This window comes from Panthera tigris, chromosome B1 (assembly GCF_018350195.1).
Source record: "Panthera tigris isolate Pti1 chromosome B1, P.tigris_Pti1_mat1.1, whole genome shotgun sequence".
In the NCBI taxonomy this organism is placed as follows: Eukaryota; Metazoa; Chordata; class Mammalia; order Carnivora; family Felidae; genus Panthera; species Panthera tigris.
The window spans coordinates 130,555,023-130,576,379 of record NC_056663.1 but is presented as its reverse complement, the minus strand read 5'-3'; the positions used below and the strand labels follow the sequence as shown (position 1 = coordinate 130,576,379).

The following is a 21,357-nucleotide window of genomic DNA, read 5'->3' as shown; positions in this document are numbered from 1 at the left end:
CTTACTGGTAAAGATGGACAGGAAGGCATTCAGCAGATCAGTGGCTACATAATACATACTGGAGCTGCGTTAATTTGCTCTAGCATAGATGCCATATCTGACACAGAAGCTGAAATGTGGGCTCCTAGTCAGCTAGTTTTCTGTATTTATTTAATTTTTGTAGGGGCCAGACTTTTGAATTGAGTTGAATATGATGAAGACCAATACCCCATCATAGTTTATGCCTTTAGTGTGGCACTAATCTCTTTGATTCATTTGATAATATGTTATTGCTCGTGATTTATTATATTTACTATCTTGGCCAGAGGTAAAGGGGCAGTTTCGGTAGCTTCCACTTGGTCTTTTCCTTATTATTTCTCTTATACCACAGTTCAAGGAACTAATATGGGGCTTCTACCAACTACCAACTATGTCTAATACAATTACACATTTAGAGAATGAGAAATAACTACTGGGTGTGACCACAACTGTGAGGTGAACCTACTCTAAGAGAACATTTATTACCTAGATAACATCTTTACATATTCTATTAGAGAGATGAAGATGGCAACCTAGACCTCCAAATATCAATGACAATATATCGATATATACCTAACTTTCAACATTTGGAGAAATTCTCTTCTACCAATAGGAGGTTAATGAAGAAAATGGCTGTAGTTCCCTTTAGAGAAGGATGGGGAAATTACTAGTGAACATACTTGTCGTAGTTTAATATGATGTTTCCTGGGGTGCCTGGGTGGCTCAGTTGGTTGGGCGTCTGACTTGGGCTCAGGTCATGATCTCACAGTTTGTGGGTTCTAGCTCCACGTCAGGCTCTGTGCTGACAGCTCAGAGTCTGGAGCCTGCTTTGGATTCTGTGTCTCCCTCCGTCCCTTCCTTTCCCCTGCTTTCACTCTCTCTCAAAAATAAACATTAAAAAAAAGTTGTTTTTAAATATGATATTTTCTCACAGAATCCCAGAATTTTCTTTCAGCCAATGAGTTCTGGCTCTGAAAACTGACTTTAAGTCCAGAGATTGTGCATAGGGTCAATTATATTTTTCCATTGATTTTTTTCACAGTTTTAAACAAATTTTATCCAAAATACAGACAAAAACTGAAAGGATTATTCAGTGGATACCTGTAATCTAGATTCTATAATTAATATTTTGCTATAATTATTTATCAAATATCCAGTCATCTTATTCATCCTCCATAAATATATCAAATAATTTTTTATGCTTTCAAGGCAATTCACTTTATCAGTACACTTCATCCTTAAACATTTCAGAATGCATATCTTCATCTAGAATATAATATATACGTTAAGAATTTTTTCCCCACAGTATAATTCTAAGCAAATCTATAGAGTAGGGAAATAAATGTCACATTATTCCTTTTCATTTTGTTTTGGTGAATGTCTTCACTGTTTGCATTGCCTGACAAAGGGCTTTAAATGTCTATATATCTGGAAAACAAGAGGAGACAAAAGAGTGTCAAAAACAAATAGCACTTTTGGCCTAAAACAAAACTCTTGCTCTAAAATAAAATAATAGGAAAAAAATAGCTATTCTTCTTACATTAACCCATTTGACAAAAAAGATCTAATGTTAAAAATGTGTCTTTGTTTTTATTTGTATAAGATCCTGTTTTCTTTGATGTTTAACAAATTGTTTGATTCATTTCTTTTTGATTTGTCAAATATGAAGAATAGCGGATATGAAAAGGAAATAGTTGCTTTTCAAGTCAAGTCATTTATTGATCATCCCAAGTTTGGAAGAAAATAACTAAGGCAAAGTAGGACTTGATGAATTTTTGGTTTTGTCAGTAGAAGATTCTGCTCTTAAGGTGGCTTGTTAAAAGAAGTAGGAATCTATTTTCTCGTCTAAATAATATAAACTAGCAGGAAAGTAACAACAAAAATATGAGTAGAAATAAAAAGATATTTGTGGTAGCTTGACTTGGATTTTCTTTTTTCTTCAGTTACCTCTCATAATACTGACTCTTTCTTCTCCATACACAATTGATTTGGGCCTTGGAGGATGATGTGGCATAGAGTAAGGATATGGGCCTTATAATGATAGGGACAAAGGTTTGCAAAATTTTGCTATTTTCTATTGCCTAGCTGTGTACTTGAAGGAGTCTCTCACTTTCTCTAAATTTAATTTTTCTTTTCCAAAAAATGGTGGGAAATAATGCCTTTCTTAGAGTATACTTTTGAAAATGTTATTACACAATGAATAGTCTCTATTGATATTGATTATATTATTTGGCAGCATTAATTGAGGAGTTATATTCAGACACTCCAATGTATCTCAAAAATATAAAGTTGTTAAGTTCCTAACCTAAAGATGCATATTGTGTAAAAGAAAATTAAGAAAATCAATAGCTAATATACTTAAAATAATGCTATCAGAGAAGAAGAGATTGAATGGTAAAGAACTAAAAAAATAGTGTGATAAGGAGTTACATCCAGGGGTGCCTGGGTGGCTCAGTTGGTTAAGCATCCAACTCTTGGTTTCCACTCAGGTCATGACCTCGCAGCTTCATGAGTTTGAGCCCTGCATTGGGCTCTGCGCTGGCAGTGAGGAGCCCGCTTGGGAGTCTTTTTCTCTCCCAATCTCTCTGCCCCTTGCCCACTTGCACTGTCTCTCTCTCTCTCTCTCAAAATAAATAAATAAGCTTAAAAAAATTTTAAAGGAATAATATTTAATTAAGCCTTGGTATTGAGAAGATGTGAGGTAAATTGGTGAAAGATTTTATTTTTAAAGATTTTATTTTATTTTTAAGAGGAAGTAAGACTGGAGTTGCTTTTTGAATGATGACAGATAATCAGATGGGTGGACAAGAGAAAAAAAAGCTGTTCTAGAAAAAGCACCCCTGATGTATAAAGACACAGAGGTAGAAAAGAACATGGCTTGTTCGGGAGCTCTGTATGATTGATACAAAATGTATGTGTAGGGACAAGATAAAGAATGAGAGAAATAGGGAAGACCTATATGATAAAGGACCTTTGTTAAGAAATTTCACCTTTAAGCTAAAGGCCATGAGATACTGCTAAGAAGTTAAAACAAGGAAATTACAAGAATTTTAGGAAAATCACTACATCTTCAAAATACAGGTGTGAGAATGAAATTGGAGAAACTGGTTATGATGTTGTTGTAGCAGTATAAGCATTCAATTTAAGGAAGTAGTGAAATGTTAATTGGGGAGAAATTTACATTATATTTAAGAGATAGAATGGACTTCTTAAATATCTTAGTATATAGGATTTTGTATCTAATTGGTTATGGTAGTGATGGATCAGAATCAAAAAAAGATTCCAACTTCTGACTTGTGGGTTTGAGTGGATAGAAACCCAGAAAAGGGGTAGATTTTAGGAGAAAGACAATGATTTCTTCTTTGGATATATTGAGTTTAAAATGGTTATGGGGTATTCAAGTGGAAAAACAGTAGGGAATACTCTACAGAGTTACAACATTCACTCTATGCTGATGTGCACACTGACACATGCACAGTTCTGGAGTTTCTGAACCTGGCAAGAGCTAATTGTCAGAATGGAGATTAGCCATAGCCTTGATGTGTATTGGGACTCCTCAGGGGAATTTTATTTGCATAAAAGGAAAGAGAATGAAAGTTCAAAGTCTGGATAGTACCAACATTTAAGGTTGAGAAGAGAAAGTAAAAAAAAAAAAAAAAAGGAAAAGAAAAGAAGAAGAACTGAATAGGGAAGGTGCAGAATTACCAATATTTACTTGTTTGTTTGTTCATTCAAAGAATATATGTTGATCTCTTTCCTAACCTGGGTTGGCCCCAAGTCAGAATCTGAGATGAAAGTATGCATTCAGTAATTTATTTAGAAGTGAGCCCAGTTGGAAGGCAGAAATGAGGAATTAGTGGAGTAAAATAAGAGAGCATTATCAAGGTGGCTCTCATTGCTGGTAACCAATGCTTAACCCTCTGGGATAATTTGAGGAAACTTATGTATATTTCTCAGGACTCTACACTCCAGGGATGAAAGGAAGACACATTTATCTATGGAATTCTGCCTTCCATTGGCCAGCAGTTACCCCACAGGTTCAAGTAACTCACACTTCTGGGGTGCCTGGGTGGCTCAGTCAGTTAAGCATCCGATTTCAGCTCAGGTCATGATCTCACAGCTCGTGAGTTCGAGCCCCACACTGGGCTCTGTGCTGACCGCTCACAGCCTGGAGCCTACTTTGGAGCCTACTTCTGTGTCTCCCTCTCTCTCTCTGCCCCCTCCCCCACTCATTCTGTCTCTCTCTCAAAAATAAATAAAAATTTATAAATTAAAAAAAATTTAAATAACTCACACTTCTGGCTTGTGCATCAGTAGCTTCTGCTAGGTTGAGTGGGTTCACCTGGGGAAGTCATACTGTAGCATTAGAAAGGCCTTCATGTAGGAATGGCAAAATATGTAGTACTGATCTAGGTGAGTACTGGCAAGTTAAACCTTCATCATTTTGGTTCTTGAATGGAACAGGGGCTGGAACAAGAGGTAGAACTGAATGGATAAAAAGTGGTACAGAAAAGTTTTGGGTAAGGTCCACTCCTTGAAGCCCTCAAGTCCTCCCTCTTGTGAGGGTTCTTCTAATTCATCCAAGAGTTTCCTCCAAGATGGAGGCCAGCGCCTCCAGCTGCATTCTTGGTGCAGGGAAGTCCTGAGTCAGGAGGGTGTGTGGTACTGGCCAATGTGAGGCCTTGTCAAATTGCAGATGGGAAAGCTGATTGACCCCTGTGGCTGGAATACAGGTGAGGCTGAACAGACATGAAGGGGAACAGTCTTCTAATACAAGGACTTGCTATCTACATCCAGTTCCACAGTGAGCAAGGTAAGATCATCCAAACCTTCATGTAATTTACTTTCTAGTAGATGAGAGAGGCAGAAAATATAAAGGAATTGCAAAAAGTGCTGAATTAAGACGAAGACAACATTTAAAATGCATTTAAGTTGTTTTGAGGAAGGGAGGAAGCTATAAAAAAGAAAAACATTTCATAAATCTTTCCTCTTGGACTTAAAATTGTGACTACAGTTCACCCAACAACGTGGGTTTGAATCGTGAAGGTCCACTTATATGCAGATATTTTTGATAAATATAGCCCAGTACTCTAAATGTATTTTCTCCTCCTTACACTTTTCTTAATAACATTTTTTTTCTCTAGCTTACTTTATTGTAAGAACACAGTGTATGATACATCTAACACACAAAATATGTGTTAATTGACTGTTTATGCTATTGGTGAGGCTTCAAGTTAACAGTAGGGTATTAGTTAAGTTTTTGGAGAGTCAAAAATTATACGTGGGTTTTTTACTGGGGAAGGGGCATGGTGCCTCTAACCCCCATGCTGTTCAAAGGTTACCTGTATTTAGCCTTGGAATAGAGAATACTATTTTACTCTCCACCTCCTTTGCTTTCTTCATGTTTTCCACAAAAACACTTTTGGCAACTAGGCAAGCTTTTGTCACTTCCTTTGAATCAACATCTATTATGAGTTCAGCCGAAGGCTCTTGAAAAGATTTGCTTGCAACTTGGAGCTTTAAAGCTATTAAATAGTGAGAATAGCTCTGAACATTTTGGCTTTTCTCCAACATACTCTCCTCTTACTAAAAGGGAAGAAAAAAAAAAAAACAAATAAAGTGACAGAAGGAAGAGTACTTATCCTCATGAACACTGACATTTTTCATTCATCGATATTCCCAGTGGAGCAGTGGGTTAGGATTTAAGTATATATAGAACAAAATTTTTCTTTTAATATTATATATATTTTAATATAAATATGTATACTAATGACAAACATATTTTATAAAATATATATCATAGGGAATTATGTGTTAGATTTTATATGTTTACATATATAAAAAATTCTCCACTGTGTTTCTCCTTTTAAGAGTGGTTTAAATTTCATATGTTACACATTTACCTATGTTCATCACACCTTATGCCTTTATGATTCTGAACTAATAAATCACTAAAGACAATATTTTAGCTTAAGTTGCTACATCATAATTTTGCTCTAAATCATTTGAAGGACAGCAGCAGCCAATAGAATCTACTTTTGTCTCACTTGGTGACCCTTACCAGCAAGCACATTTAATTATAACCCTCCTCATCTTGATTATAGTACTTTGCTAATTTGAAATTCCACCTAGTCAATTAATGTAGCTTGTAGTATCTGTAGAAAATCATGAACCCATGGTTACAATTTTAATTATAGCATACATTTTACAAATCTCTGCCATCCATCTCCAAGGACATTCTCCTTTGTGTAAATTGTCATGAAATGGGTCTCCTTCCTTTGACTTAATATTGCCTTCTTGAAATATAATGAATACCTTTTGATGACAGCATCCCTTTCTCAGTCAGCGTTGGTGAGAATCATGAACTGCACTAAGAGGGTATTTTGCTAAATGCAGTCACGGGAGCAAATGTGCCATTTATAAAATGTCGTCATGACATGTGGCATTTTTGAAACACTGAAAGACCTTCGTGTCTAACAAGCTAACATAAAGGGATAAAGGCCTTTTGAAAAGAAAAAAATACTGAGAAGAAAAGTGTGAAAAGATTAAAATGTATCATTTGTAAATGTATGCAGTTATTTCCCAGATTTCCACAAATTTAAAAGTCTGAGATTACTGCTGCCTTTCGACCATTAACCAAAAATAATGACAGCAATTGCAGAAAGGATAAGCAAAAGGAGAGCTAAGATTTTTCAATTTTGGTTTCTATGGTTTTATGGTATTATGGTTTGATAAGACATAATATAACTTATAGAGTCTTATAAGCAAAAACATGGGAATTATTTGTTTCCAAATTTTATTTTCTGTTTCTTTATAAAAATACTTAGTATATTTCAATTCTAATTATAAAAATGTAGCATATCCAAGATCCTCATAAAAAAGTCTTAACTTCAGAGATTTTATGTGTATAGGCAATTAATTTATAAAGTTATGAAAGAATATTGAAAGCTAGTATCTCAATGGTCAATCTAGGAGATAAATATCTTGGCCATTGTAATAGACTCTGTATGATCCCATCGCTACAAATTTGTTTACCAGTTAAAATTCTCTGTAATAAGGTTCTTGAGGCTATACCCATGTTTCCTTTGCTAGCTCAGAGTAACAGATGTCACTCAAGAGTTTCATAGTGTCACATTTAACAGTTCAGGCCAGACTGTTCTAGTTCAAATCCCAGCTCTGTCATTATTAGCTGTGTGACCATGGGCAATTTATTCAACCTTTCCATGTCTCAGTTTTCTCATCTCTAAAAATAGGTGTAACAATGATACTTACCTTGAAGGTTTGTAGTGAAGCAAAACCAAAGCAAACCAAACCATAATAAACACTTAGAACACCGTACATTCTCAAATATTATCCATTATCAATATTATTTTTATTGTTATCACCCATAAGACAGTACTTATAACAACTAGGTCTTTGTCATAAATCTGTTTGCTGATTTCTATTGTGTGTCAGTGCATGCTGTTTGCCCTACAGAGAAAGAAAAGAAGAGGGTGAGAGGGGAAAAAAGAAGGCTGAGAATTGTGGAAATTAACATTTTCATGTCAGATACAATAAAATACTTTTGCTGCACAAAGCGATCATCTACCGAGTGTATTTTCCTATGTCTCTGTTAATTCTCTCAATCACTTACTGATGCCTCACCTGAGTATTGATTTCATTACTTGAGTAATGTCATTTTGCAGCCTTGTCACTGAGGTAGCAGCCTGAGAACTCCACAGACATTCTCACCACTGTAGTTGGGTGCCTGGACAAGCACCCCCAACAGCTCTTAATAAGAACTTATGAAAGACTGAGGTCTTCAAGGATGTATTTTTGAAAAGTCCCCACCATCTTCTCTAAAACCTCCCTCTTCCTCAGCCTGCTTGGAAGCATAAAGACAGAATCATGATTATTCTTACTCATCACCTCCTCCTTTCCCCAAGCTTAACACTTAACAAGTAGGACTTTAAGGCCTCAGGGAAGAAAATGTATATGTATATATATAACTTAGGGAGGAAGCTGGCAAGGCATAGAACACAAAATAATCAAAACTATAAATCACAAGTGAATATGCTTAGGACTGTGATGCCTAAAACCAAATTATTGAGTCATCAAGAGCAGCAGGTTTTTGTGGATAACTCATGGATAACTATCATTTTGCATGTGTTGGTTTTGGGGATCTGGGAGACTTAACACTTCCCTACACTCTTATCCACATGACACTCTGCTCTCCAGACCCATGAAGTTCTCATCACTTCTGAAAAACGCCAAACCCATTTCGTACACTTGATAGTTCTGTCCTTGTCTAGGGTGGTTCTAGATCCTCCCTCAGATTGGTGTTCAGACTGTAACCCCTCTTTGAAAGCTCTTATCATTCCCCCTTACTCTGTGTTCTCTCTACATTGATTGGTAAGACATCACAGCATTTATTTTATTACACTGTAATTTTCTAGTCACATTTGTCTTCCCTACAAAACTGTGTCTCCATAGTAGGAGATGTGTTTGCTCAACTCTGTGTTCCAGTGCTGGCCCGATGTCTGGAAGCACAACAATGTTGCTTGATAAATGTTTGAGGAATGAATCTATACATGCAGAGAATTTTCTTTATTATTTATTCATCATAATTAAGGGATTGTCAATCAATTTCTTAGTCAACCAGACCCTGAAATTTATCTCTGTATTTTCATTTATTCTTTATCCTTTATACCTATTAAATCAATATTTACGACATTTCTCAATTTCCTTTCCAATGACAGAGTTTTTGTTTAGATGCCAACTGTCACATGTTTACAATAGTAAAATAATCAAATAGTATTGTAACTCTGGTTTTTACCTATCCAATCAATCATGTGCATTTCTAAAAGTTTAATTTTTCCAAAATACCTATTATTCTATTGACTAAAAGTCTCTATTTTCAAATCTATTTTATTTTTAATAGGATGATGCATATGTGGTAAGTAAATTAAAAATCTAATGTAAATCACTCTTCCACTCTATCTCTCACTTCATAGAAAACCATAGTTATCAGTTTCTTGGGTGTCTTTCCAGAAAATCTCTCTGTATACATATCTTTGTGTGCATATATGTGCAGATGTGTGTAGGAAGCTCCCACTTTTTTCTCTAAGAGTGGTACAATTGTCTATATACACCATCCCACATGTTGCTTTTTTTTAACTTAATATGTCTGAGAGATTGTTCCTTGTCAATATTTCGGATCTGAATAATTCTTTTTTTTTATGAAGAATCTTTCATTGTGTTTAAATATATATAACATAAAATTTACCATTTATTTTTTTTTTAATTTTTTTTAACGTTTATTTATTTTTGAGACAGAGAGAGACAGAGCATGAATGGGGGAGGGTCAGAGAGAGAGGGAGACACAGAATCTGAAACAGGCCCTGGGCTCTGAGCTGTCAGCACAGAGCCCGACGCGGGGCTCGAACTCACAGACTTTGAGATCTCACAGACTTTGAGATCATGACCCGAGCTGAAGTCGGACACTCAACCGACTGCCTGCCACCCAGGCACCCCTAAAATTTACCATTTAAACTAATTTTGAGTGTACAATTCAGTGGTGTTTAGTACATTTACTATGTTGTGCAACCATAAGTGCCATCCATGTTGACAACTTTTTCATTAACCCAGAAACTCTGTACCCATTAAACAATAATGCCCCATTTCCTCCTTCCCTTAGTTCCTGTTTACTTATTTACTTTCTGTCTCTGTGAATTTGCCTATTCTAGGCACTCATATAAGTTGACTCCATGTAATATTTGTCCTTCTTTGTCTGGCTTATTTCACTTAGCATGTTTTCAAGTTCATCTATGTTATAACATATATTGGAAGTTTATTCCTTTTTATGACTGAATAATATCCCATTGTATATATCACATTTTGTTTATTCATACTTCTGTTCATGAACACTTAGGTTGTTTCCACCTTTGGGCTATTGTAAATAAAGCTGCTATGAACATTGGTATACAACTTTATGTTTGAATCTCTGCTTTCAATTCTTTTAGGTATACCTATACCTAGGAGTAAAATTGCTAAATTATATGGTAATTCTATGTTTAACTTTTTAAAGAACTGCCAAACTATTTTCCATAGGGACTGCAACATTTTACATTCCCTCCAGCTATACATGAAAGTACCAATGTCTCCACATCCTCACCAACACTAGCTCTTTCCCCTTCCTTTCTTTCCTTTTTTTCTCTTTTTTAAATAATAACCATCTAAATAGTTGTGAAGTGGTATCCCATTGTGGTTTGGGCTGGCATTTCCTTGAGGACTAATGATATTGAACATCTTTTTATGTGCGAAGTGGCAGTTGCATATATTGCATTCTGGTCAAAATTATGAAATATTTTGTATATAAAAGTTTATGTTTGACAAGTATGAAATGTAAAGATTAATAATTAAACAAACCCTAGAAAAACCAACACTCAACTTAAGAAATAGAGCATTCACCATACTGATCTAGGTCCTTGTACTTACTTCCTATATCACAACCCCCGTGAACCCCCAGTCCAGAAATTTCTTACCTGGAATTTATATTTATTATTTTAACTTTTTCTATCTCTATTCAATATATATATCTCCTAAAAGAATTTAATGCTTTATTTTGCTTCTTATGAACTTTGTCATACTCTATGTATTTTTCTGATATTTCTTTATTCACTCAACATGTTTCTGATATTCATACATTTGGATTTTTATGAGTTATTTATTTCACTGCTATATAGTATCCCATTGTGCAACTATACTGAACTCCATTCATTTGCCAATTGATATTTGGGTTCTTTCTAGTTTTCTTGATATTACAGATAATACTATAAACATTTCTATACAAGTTTTCTGCTACATATAAATAAAAGTATACCTAGGAGGGGAATTGTTGGGTCATGAAACATGTTTATCTTCAAATTGATCAAATTACTTTCAAAGTACTTTTACAAAGTTATATTTCTACCACTCTCTCACATGATTTGTGTTGTATAGATTATAACATACAGATTGTAAGAATCCTCTCCCCCCATGTTTTATATTATATATGTTATTTGAAAAATTTTAAGCCTTTTTTGTTGCTGTTGTTATTCTTATATCTGCTTGGTTTTTATAAATGTTTCAAAAATAAATTTGAAGATACTGTGGGAATCCATAGTTGTTGTGTACAGAGTTCTATATCTGTATATGTCAAGAATGAGGATGGTAAAATGTACAAATATGACAATGGATTGGTTGATTTTTCAGTTTTTGAATCTAGGTTATTAGGTACATAATGACTTTAATTTTTCTTTCTTTCTTTTTTTTTTATTTTTGCCTGATGAACTGAACATTCTGTTATAGTGACTCATTCTTTGGCACTGCTTTCAATATTAATGTCTATTTTCTCTTACATCTTTGTGAGTGTTTTAATAGTAATTATGATGGTTAACTTTATATATCAACTAGACTAGGATAAAGGAGGTTCAGATAGTTGCTAAAACATTATTTCTGGCTATGTCTGTATGAGTGTTTCTCTATTTCTGGCTATGTCTGTATGGGTGTTTCTGGAAGAGATTAGCATTTGATTCAATAGACCAGTAACAAGTTCTACCCTCACCAATGTAAATGGGCATCATTCAATCCATGGGAAGCTAGAATGGAACCAAATGGCAAAGGAAAGATAAATTCTTATTCTTTCTTCTTGAGCTGGGAAACCCATCTACTCCTGCTTCTCAGGCCTTTGTACTCAGACTGAATTATGCTACGAGTTTTCCTGGTTCTCTGGCTTGCAGACAGCAGATTGTAGGACTTCTTGACCTCCATAACTGCACAAATCATTCCTATAATGGATTTCATATATCTATCTACTTCTCTATATATCCTATTGGTTCTGTTTCTATGGAGAACCCTAATACAGTAATATAGGTATATCAACTATTTTCAATTGTAGTTTTAATTTCAAACTACCTGTGTTCTTATGTTGTACATATTTTTTATAAACACATAGCTGAATTTATTTGTTTATTTATTTAACTTATATCCAGTCTTTTAACTGGAAAGTCATCGTACCTATGTCTGTTATGATTGTTGATATATGGATTTATTTGTTCTCTGATTGTTTTGCTGATGTTGAGGAATCAGTTTTGATCTAACTGCTGTTTCCCTGTAGGTAATGTAACTTTTCCTCTCAATGGTTTTAATATTTTATTTTTTACATTTTATATGGCTGCAGAACAGTGTATCAAGATTTAGATTTTTCTTATCCTGCTTGGGATTTTATACCTCTATATGATAATTTTTTAATAATAATTTTTTAGCATTATTTCTTCCATATTTATCCTTTTACATTGTTTCCAATATGTTCTTTTAAAATTCCACTTAAAGGTTGATTGGACCTTCTACTATAATTCTCTGTGTCTCATAATCTCTTATTATTTTCCATCTCTTTGTTTCTCTGTGACTTTATTTCCTGATATTATTAGTTCTGAACTTTTTGAGTTTTCTGCAGTGCAGATGGAATTATTTCTAAGCTTTCAACCGATAACGTCAAAGCTTCTAGGTTAAGATGGAGTGTAGATTCAATATCTAATTTTCTTTCTTCTAATGATTTCAGTTTTTTTAAACTTGCTTCTCACATAGTAAACACACTTATTTTGTATTCAGTATCGAAACAACAATATCAGATGTCTGTGGTTTTAGGTTTGTTGTTTATAATTTTCTGCTGACTCTTATACATGGTGGCTTGTTTCCTTTATGTTCTGTGATTTTCTTTTTTCAACTCTGACCTCTTGTATGTTGCAACTCTATCTCTATTCCTTAAGACTAGCATTTGAGGCGGAATTTTAGAGGGCAGTGGTTTCCTCTTTCTACCAATTGCCTAAGGGCTCTACTCATTAGGGTCTTCCTACAGAGTTGTGTCCTCACCTCTCAGAATTAAGGGGATTATTGAAAGATCACTTTAAATGAAATTCAGTAAGATTATTGCTTTTTCTACATAATAATGATCCTCTTTAACTAAATTATTGCAAATCTTTTCATCAGAATAAATACAATTTAAATGTCACATAGCTAGTTTTAGATGAGGTACAGTAACTTAAGAAAAATTTTAAAGAATGCATTTATAAGTGCTGCATAAGTACTATTTCTTACTGTACTTTAGGAAAGAAAAATATAATTTTTTCCTTCATGAAATTTTTAGAATAAAACAAAAGAACTTCTAGACACCTTGAAGGCTACTCCTCAATTACTCTCACTGTATATCTGTTTACCCAATAATTTCTGACATCCAAACTAAAAATAATTTGATATCTTTCCAATACAGGCAGCTAGTCCTTTATATGAACAGACTAATTTTATTATTTTGATGGTTTAAAGAGAACTGCAATCTCTTGTGTTAAATGACTCCAGCTTATTAAGAAGAAAGACTTGAAGGGAAACTAAGTGATGTCCATGCTAGCAGATGCCTTCCTGCTGGATTTGGCCAATGGGAAGTACTGATGGAGATTGGAGGGCAACTAAGGAAGAACCAACTAGGCTATTTTTTTCTTCCCTCCCTACCTAGAGGAGCTTCTCTAGCAGTGGCTGTATCTCCTCATTGTTTCCTGCTCCCTCTGTTTGGGCCTGCTGTGGTTACAGCTACTGTCTTTTGACCCTACACTTTGGTATCTGATAAACAAACCCATCCCTTTGTTTCTCCAATCTAGGAAAGGAAGTGGCTTTCTGATGTTAATTACTAATTTCTTCAAAAGCCTAGATTCCAATTGTTAACTTGTAAAATTATGCTGATCTTTTTCTCTGGGAGTAATGCCAGTATATTCTAGAATATCATTTTCTTGTATCAAAGCTTTTAAATTCTCTGTCCTCCACATTTACTCTGTTCTTAGAAAAAGATACAGATACTGGTTTCATTCTTTCATAGGACAGAGGATTCAGAACAGGGAAATATCTGAGTCCTAAAAGGAGAATGCTATCTTGGGGTACCAAAGAAGCCAGTAGGAGTGAATAGCCACAGAGTAACTAGATCTAGCAGGATGGAACTAGGAGGCTGATGCTATGAAAATGATTTCAGTTACTGATTTCAGAATCAAATGTGAGAGAGTATCTTGAATAATTGCCTGGAAGAGATTTTTATTGTGGCCTGTTTTCATTGGTAACCTAGAGTATGTTGTGGAGAGTTCAGCTTAAATGCCTCTCTATTCTTCTGTTGTGAACCTAGTCTGGTTCCCACAGGCTGCTATATATAATGAATTTTAAGGCAAGTCTCGGGTGTAAAATGACATTATCCTAGTTAAGAATAGGTCACATGGACACATCTGGACACAAGATTGTTTGGAGACTGTAGTCCCTATCCTAGCCACTGCATCCTGGCAAGAACTCTATATTATGGAAAGAACATAACTTTTGGTGCACAGAAAGTGTCTTTACCATTTACTGTCTGCCATGTGAACTAAAGTAGCATTGCTGAAGAATCAAATAAGGATAATTTCTTTGGGAAAATAAAGTTTGACTGTCAAATAAACAACTACAGTACTTCCAAAGTCATGAACCATGCAGTCCAGTCTCAGAATGGTATTGAAGTCAAAGGAACACTTCTGAACAAAGTGCAAAGTAGCTCTAATCCCTATTACTCGCTAGGGTTTTGCTTCAAATAAGGTAGAGCTACACTGCCATGACTCAAATAGCATTGCTTCTTTTGCTCTTCTCTTTTAAATCAGGCCACTCCCAGTTTTCTTCCCACCTTGCCAGACTTTCAGATGTTGACACTGATATACTCCAAACCTGACCCACCCACGCCATTTAAGACTTGGATTGCAGACTGCTATTTTAGGAGACAAACTAAGTTAGTACCATAGTTTTCTTCTCTACTGGTCACAGCAGTTTTAACGTACTGCATAACCAAGTTCTTACAGGTTATTACGTGTAGTACAAGTCTGAGGAAGCATCTCTTACGTGCAGGATAAAGCTTTCTAATTTACTTATGACAGAGATACCAATCAAATCCCAATGGTGGAGACCGGAGTACAGATCAGAAAACAACAACAAAAGTTGAATCCTGAGCATAAAAAGAAAGGGTTTAACAGAAACCCTGAGGTTTAGTGAAAAATGAGGCACTAACCCTTGGTAGTTTAAACTGGTTTAAGTGCAACAAAAATTAACCAAGACCCCACCAGCCAGTAGAGCTAAGCCTTCTATGCATGGCTCATCTAACTGGCCTTAGTTGAATAACAGGGCAGCACCTGGAGAAGGAATGTCTGAGAAAGGCAGAAATTAACACTCAAGGAATTGCCTAATATAATGCCAAATGGTTTTGACATAATTGAGAAATTTAGCTTTCATGAATTTATATACAACCAGTTTGGAGTAACAGAAATAAAATAAAAACTGTCAAATTCAAACAATTGTTTGAGCGCAAGATAAGCTTCTTGTTTAATTGTTGAATATTGCAACAATTCTTAAAATTCCTGAATGTGAAGACTAAGTCTCAGAGAGCTGTGCTAATTGTTCCCTACGAAAAAATCCTCTGGTTTGTTCATAATTGTGATCGTTGATTCTATGGAGGATAGGTTATCTCACTTTTGAATTATCTTCTTCCCCTTCCCAAATGAGCAGGCTGATCAATCATCTCTAAGCATTATGAGAAAAGCCCCTCATAAGTATATGTAAGCCCGTTTTTTAAATTGTCATCTTAATGTATGTAATTATTAAGTTCATGTTCAGCTTTATATCATTTCTAAATTATTACTACAGTTGAGTAAGCTCCATTCTGTTTGTTATACTGTACACATGTCTTATATTATTTCTTAATTTTATTGTGCATAATCTTTGCTTCCTTCTTGGTAATCACAAAAATAAAATTGTTATCTCTTCATAATTTTATACTTCTATTTATGATTACTTTTGCTATTTGATGAAATGCTATGTATAGCTATGTCACCAAATAACACATTTTCATCAAATTATAGTTTTCTGAGGGGCGCCTGGGTGGCGCAGTCGGTTAAGCGTCCGACTTCAGCCAGGTCACGATCTCGCGGTCCGTGAGTTCGAGCCCCGCATCAGGCTCTGGGCTGATGGCTCGGAGCCTGGAGCCTGTTTCCGATTCTGTGTCTCCCTCTCTCTCTGCCCCTCCCCCGTTCATGCTCTGTCTCTCTCTGTCCCAAAAATAAATAAAAAACGTCGAAAAAAAATTAAAAAAAAAAATTATAGTTTTCTGAGAAAACTGGAATTCTAAAAGTAAAAATTTGAGTAAGAAAAATTTTTATGTCTTCAAGTTATTCCAGTCTCGGGGAGGCCTAGTATTGAAATTTTTATGTTTAATTTATTTATTCATCTTCCTACTCTGTCTCCCAAAAGATTTAAGTGACCATGTGGCTTTATAAATGACTTAGTGCTTTATGCCCTACTGGGAGGTCTACCTCCACCTAGCAAAAATTTAGCATTTGGAGGGACATTGAATTTTGACCTGATGGAGTTAGGGATCTCTTACTCATTGTGGAGTTAATATTCCATGTGGCTAACATTCAAAGTACTAACCAAAATTTACAAGAGGTGCACAGATGTGTGTTCAGATGTGTTAAGACAGACATGACTCCTATGACAAAGGAGGATGGGCACCAATTCAAGCCACACAGGTTTTTATTTTCACCATTTATAATGATAAGTAGTGAATTATAGCACATTATGGATGATCTTAGAGCATAAATTTTTAAAATGTCCTAAATCTTACAATTAGTATAGATAACGAGATACACGAAGTCACTTAAAGATGGATACATAAGTGAATTAATCTAGAGTAAAATGTTAATCTAGACCAAAAACTTATCCAGCTTGACAGAGGTTTGAGTTTATGCAGCAAGGCAACTACAGAATTGGAAGCCTCTGACAAAGGTATTTCTGGGAATTTCTAGTCATTCATAAATATCTGAAAAGGATTTGATGGAAAATTTTAATTATTACTATCATTATTGTTTATTGTAATATCTTTTTAAGTCTGCTTTTTTTTTTTAACTGAACTGTCTGTGGTAGACATATTTTCATTTTGAGAGAAGGGATTTAATTGATTATTTTAAATGACCTTTTTTAATTTTGGAATTGTTTTAGAGTTACAAAAACATTTCAAAGATACTACAGAGTTCCCACATACCTCATACTCTGTTTCCTCTATTATTAATATTTTATATTATTTATATATTATATTTGAATATAAATATAAGAACATAATTATATTATTAATATTTTATATTAGTCTGGATCATTTGTCATAATTAAAAAAACACTACTGATACATTATCATTAACTAAAGTCCATACTTTATTCAGATTTCATTAGTTTTTACTTACTGACTTTTTGTCTATTCCAGAATCCCATCCAGGATACCACATTACATTTCATCATCATGTCCCCTTAGACTCCTCTTGGCTATGACAGTTTTAGTGACTTGCCTTGTTTTTGATGACCTTGACAGTTGTCAGGAGTACTGGTCTGATATTTTGCAGAATGTTCTTCAGATGGAATTTGTCTTCTACTACTAGACTGATATTGAGGCTTTTGTGAGGAAGACAACAGATCAAGTACGATTCTCATCATATCTTATCAAAGATAACTCATACTCACATGACTTGTCACAATTGATGTCAACTTTGATCATCTGGCTGAAGTAGTGCTTGTTAGGCTTCTCCAATGTCAAGTTATTCTTTTCTACTCTTTTCAGACTGCAGCCTTGGAAGGAAGTATACAGCACACATGTCAAGAGTGGATAATTTTCCTCCCCTTCTTGAGAGTGAAGCATCTGGTAAAGTACCTATATAAATTATTTTTAATTACTCTGCACGGTGATTTGTCTGTTTCCCCCCATTTACCTAGCCAATCATTTATACCTATATGGACTTATGGATATTTATTTTATACTTTGGGTTATAATCCAATACAATTTTACTTACCAGTTGCTTAAAGGCTCACCTTGTGTATTTTCTGCCCCAGTTGCTTAAAGGCTCACCCTGTGTATTTTCTGCCCCAGTCTTAAAATCAGCCATTTCTCCAAGGAGAAATTTTCTTTGAATTTTCTTTATTTGAGACTAGTATCAGAAACCAAGATGTGGATACTAGATTTGCTTATTGCTAGTGAGATGTCATTTCTTTTAGGTCCTCTTAGCTGACAGGGCAGAATATGTGGGCATATACTAACCTGTGTGTATACTATTAAAAAAAAATCAACTGAGTAAGTTTGAGGATCTAATTGGTTTTATTCAGCAATTGATGAATTGAGCAGCATCCTATCTAGCAAATAGAAGGAGCTCAGATGAGTTGCACAAAAGAAAAGGTTTATAGGCAGGAGGATAGGACAAGGAAGTTAAAAGAGTGGATTATTTCAGGGAAAGTTAGCTTCCTTTAAGGAAAGGCAGGGGGATTTATTCATGTAGATTTCCTCACTAGTACTGGTCAAGAAATTCCAGACTAATTGTTTTAAAATTCTATTATTGAGAAAGGCTGAAAGTGAAGTTAGGTTAGGTATTAAGTCTTGGTGGGGCTTAGCAAAAGTGACTCCATCTTAGACCTGTTGTTTCTTTTTAAGGAGACATGTTCATAAATATTGTTATATGTAAGAATGTGTATCTATAGCAAGCTAACCATGAATTCATATTGATGTTGAGAACTTTAATTCATTACCATGTGAATCAATATAGTCTTCTCCCATTGCCTCCTCCTACTCTAGCCATGAGAAACCTGGCTCCCACTATTGCCATTCATTTTCTTAAGTGTTCATTTCCATTATATGTGTACTGTGATTTCAGAATTATTAACATACCCCTATGGGAAAAATTTGAACTCAAGTACAGTGCTTGGGTACAATTCCTTTGTCTTTAGCCCTATGAGTGATAAATATTTAGTTGAAAAGGTTTGTAAGCAAATTGCTGAACTTATCGCCTGGTTTCTCTTTAATGCTTATAGTAAAGTGTGAGAGGAGAGCAAGAAATTGAAAGAACTGCTAAGTAAAAAGTAACCAGAATTGAAGATTTGGAAAATTCTCAGTCTATGCATATGGCAAAAAATGAGAAAGTATGTTCTGGAGAGAACATCACTGTCCAGTGTGCCTGGGCAATCACCTCATAAAGAGATTGTGCATAATTAAAAAAAAAAATTTAACGTTTCTTTATTTTTGAGGGACAGAGACAGACAGAGCATGAGTGGGGTAAAAGCAAAGAGAGAGGGAGACACAGAATCCAAAGCAGCCTCCAGGCTCTGAGCTGTCAGCAAAGAGCCTGATGCGGGGCTTTAACCCACAAAATGTGAGATCATGACCTGAGCCAGTCGGATGCCTAACTGACTGAGCCACATAATTTTAATCAACAATCTCAGCAGAAGCCAGAAATAAAGATGCGATTACACCAATACAGACGCTACTAGTTTGCATTGAAAGGGACAGAGATCAGTTGAAATAAAGGAAGGCTTTTAGACTTCAGGGGTTTCACACATGGAACAATAGAGTTATCCAGCTGTGAGCATGCCATATCCTGTAGGAAAGAGAGAAAATGACGTATATAAAGACATTTCAGAGATAATCAAGGCTGCCACTCACATCCACAAGCCCATGTGTACAAGGCTTCTTTCTTCTTAGTTTCATAGGGTGGGCCCACTTCCTTGGTGTCAGTAGCCAGGCTGTGCTGCAGAGATGAGGTGAGGTGGGGCCACTGTCTCAAAGCCATGCGGGTGAGACTGCCACCCCAGTGGGCCTGGAGGACAAACCACTGAGCCAAAGATGATTATTCTCGAGTCTTAAGATCTATTGGGGAAAAAAAAATCTACTGGAATTTGTCTTGCTGGGTTATGGGCTTTCTTGAGACACATCCCCCCTTTTTAATTTCCTATTTCTCTTATTTGCAATGAGGATGTCTATCCTGTGCTTGTCCCAGCACTGTGTTTTGGAAGTACCTAATATGTCTGGTTTCATGAGTTCACAGTTGGAGAGGTATTGTGTCTCAGGATAAAGCACAATTTAAGTCTTACCCATACATAATTTAGAGGAGATGTAGATGATGTTTTGAGTTAGTATTGATGCCGGGTTGTATGAAGACTTTTTGGAGCTATTGGTTCACGGTGAATGTATTCTGCATGTGAGAAGTACATGAATTTGTTGGTGGTGGGAGGGTTGGGGGAAAAATGTTATGGCATGAAATTATGTTCCCCTAAAATTTATACGTTAAAGTTTTAACCTCCTGTCTGACTCTATTTGGAAAGAGGGCCTTTAAGGAGGTCATTAATGTTAAGGAGGTCATAAGGGTAGGGTCCTAATCTATAGGACTGATGTTTTTATAAGAGGAGGAAGAGGCATGGGAGAGTTTCTTTTTCTCTCAGCACATACACAGAAGAAGGGCCATGTTAAGACATAACAAGAAGGTGACTATCTTCAAGTCAGAGAGTGCTTATCAGAAAATATTTTTTTTTTTATGATTTCTATCTTTATGTTGAACTTTGTGTATTATTTTTCAGGTTTCAGTGAGTTGTCTGTATTCTTTGGAAGCTCACTAAACTTCTTTAAAATAATTATTTTTGAATTATTTGTCAGGCAATTCATAGATTTTCACATTCAGGAGTTTGTTAGTGAAATTTTATTGTCTTCCTTCTGGGTTGTCTTTCTTCCCAACTTTTTGTGTTCTTTGTAGCCTTGCATTGGTGTCTGCTCACTAGAAGAAGCAGTGACTTCCTCATAGCCTTTACATACCGGATTCAGTAGGGAAGGAGTTTTATCTGTGGGTGGGCATGAGGCTGCCGTCTAGGATGGGGTGTGCAGTGGCACCCATCCAGGAGGCACCCAGGTCCAGTGAGTGCTGGATTTAGGAGAATGTATGGGTACCAGTTCTGGGAGGTGGGGCACGGTAACACTTGGTTCCAGAAGCATATGTGGGCACGTGGGCAATTGGATTTGGGGCTTCCAAGTCCAGGGGTATGTGGTGGTACTAAGGGTACTTAGCAGTGTTAGCTGAGAGGTGGTGCACGGTGGTGGCAGTTAGGGAGGGCATACAATATCTGCAGTTCTGGAGAGATGTGGCAGTTTGAGCTCCTGGTGGCTCCAGAAGCTGGGGCTCTTACTGGTGAAGACTGTGGGGTTCCTTAGCAGCAAAGAATCTGGTCCCTGGCAGTGGGAGGACTGCTGGTGTCTTCCTATACTGCTTTTCCCCAAGGGGGAAATCAAAGCTGAAAGGATTCTTCTTACTACTGAGCTGTGCCTGGGGGAAGGGATAACGTGAAACTATTTTTTCCCATCTCTTGTATATAGTTATCCTCAGTTCTTTTGCCCCACTGGTTTGTTGCAGTTTCTAACCTGGACCGTGAAACTTTTCCAGAGTTCTTTTTATTCTAGAAGTGGCTAGGTCATAG

The 21,357-nt window shown here is 35.7% G+C and overlaps 1 long non-coding RNA gene across 2 annotated transcripts in view; it reads left to right on the top strand.

Annotated features, from left to right (window-relative positions):
- LOC122237990 overlaps positions 1-21,357 on the top strand; it is a 260,209-nt gene that overhangs the window by 38,230 nt on the left and 200,622 nt on the right. For both annotated transcript variants that reach the window (XR_006216864.1, XR_006216863.1), the window contains exon 2: positions 17,693-17,773. This is a non-coding gene — a long non-coding RNA (uncharacterized LOC122237990). The remainder of the gene's footprint in view (positions 1-17,692; positions 17,774-21,357) is intronic.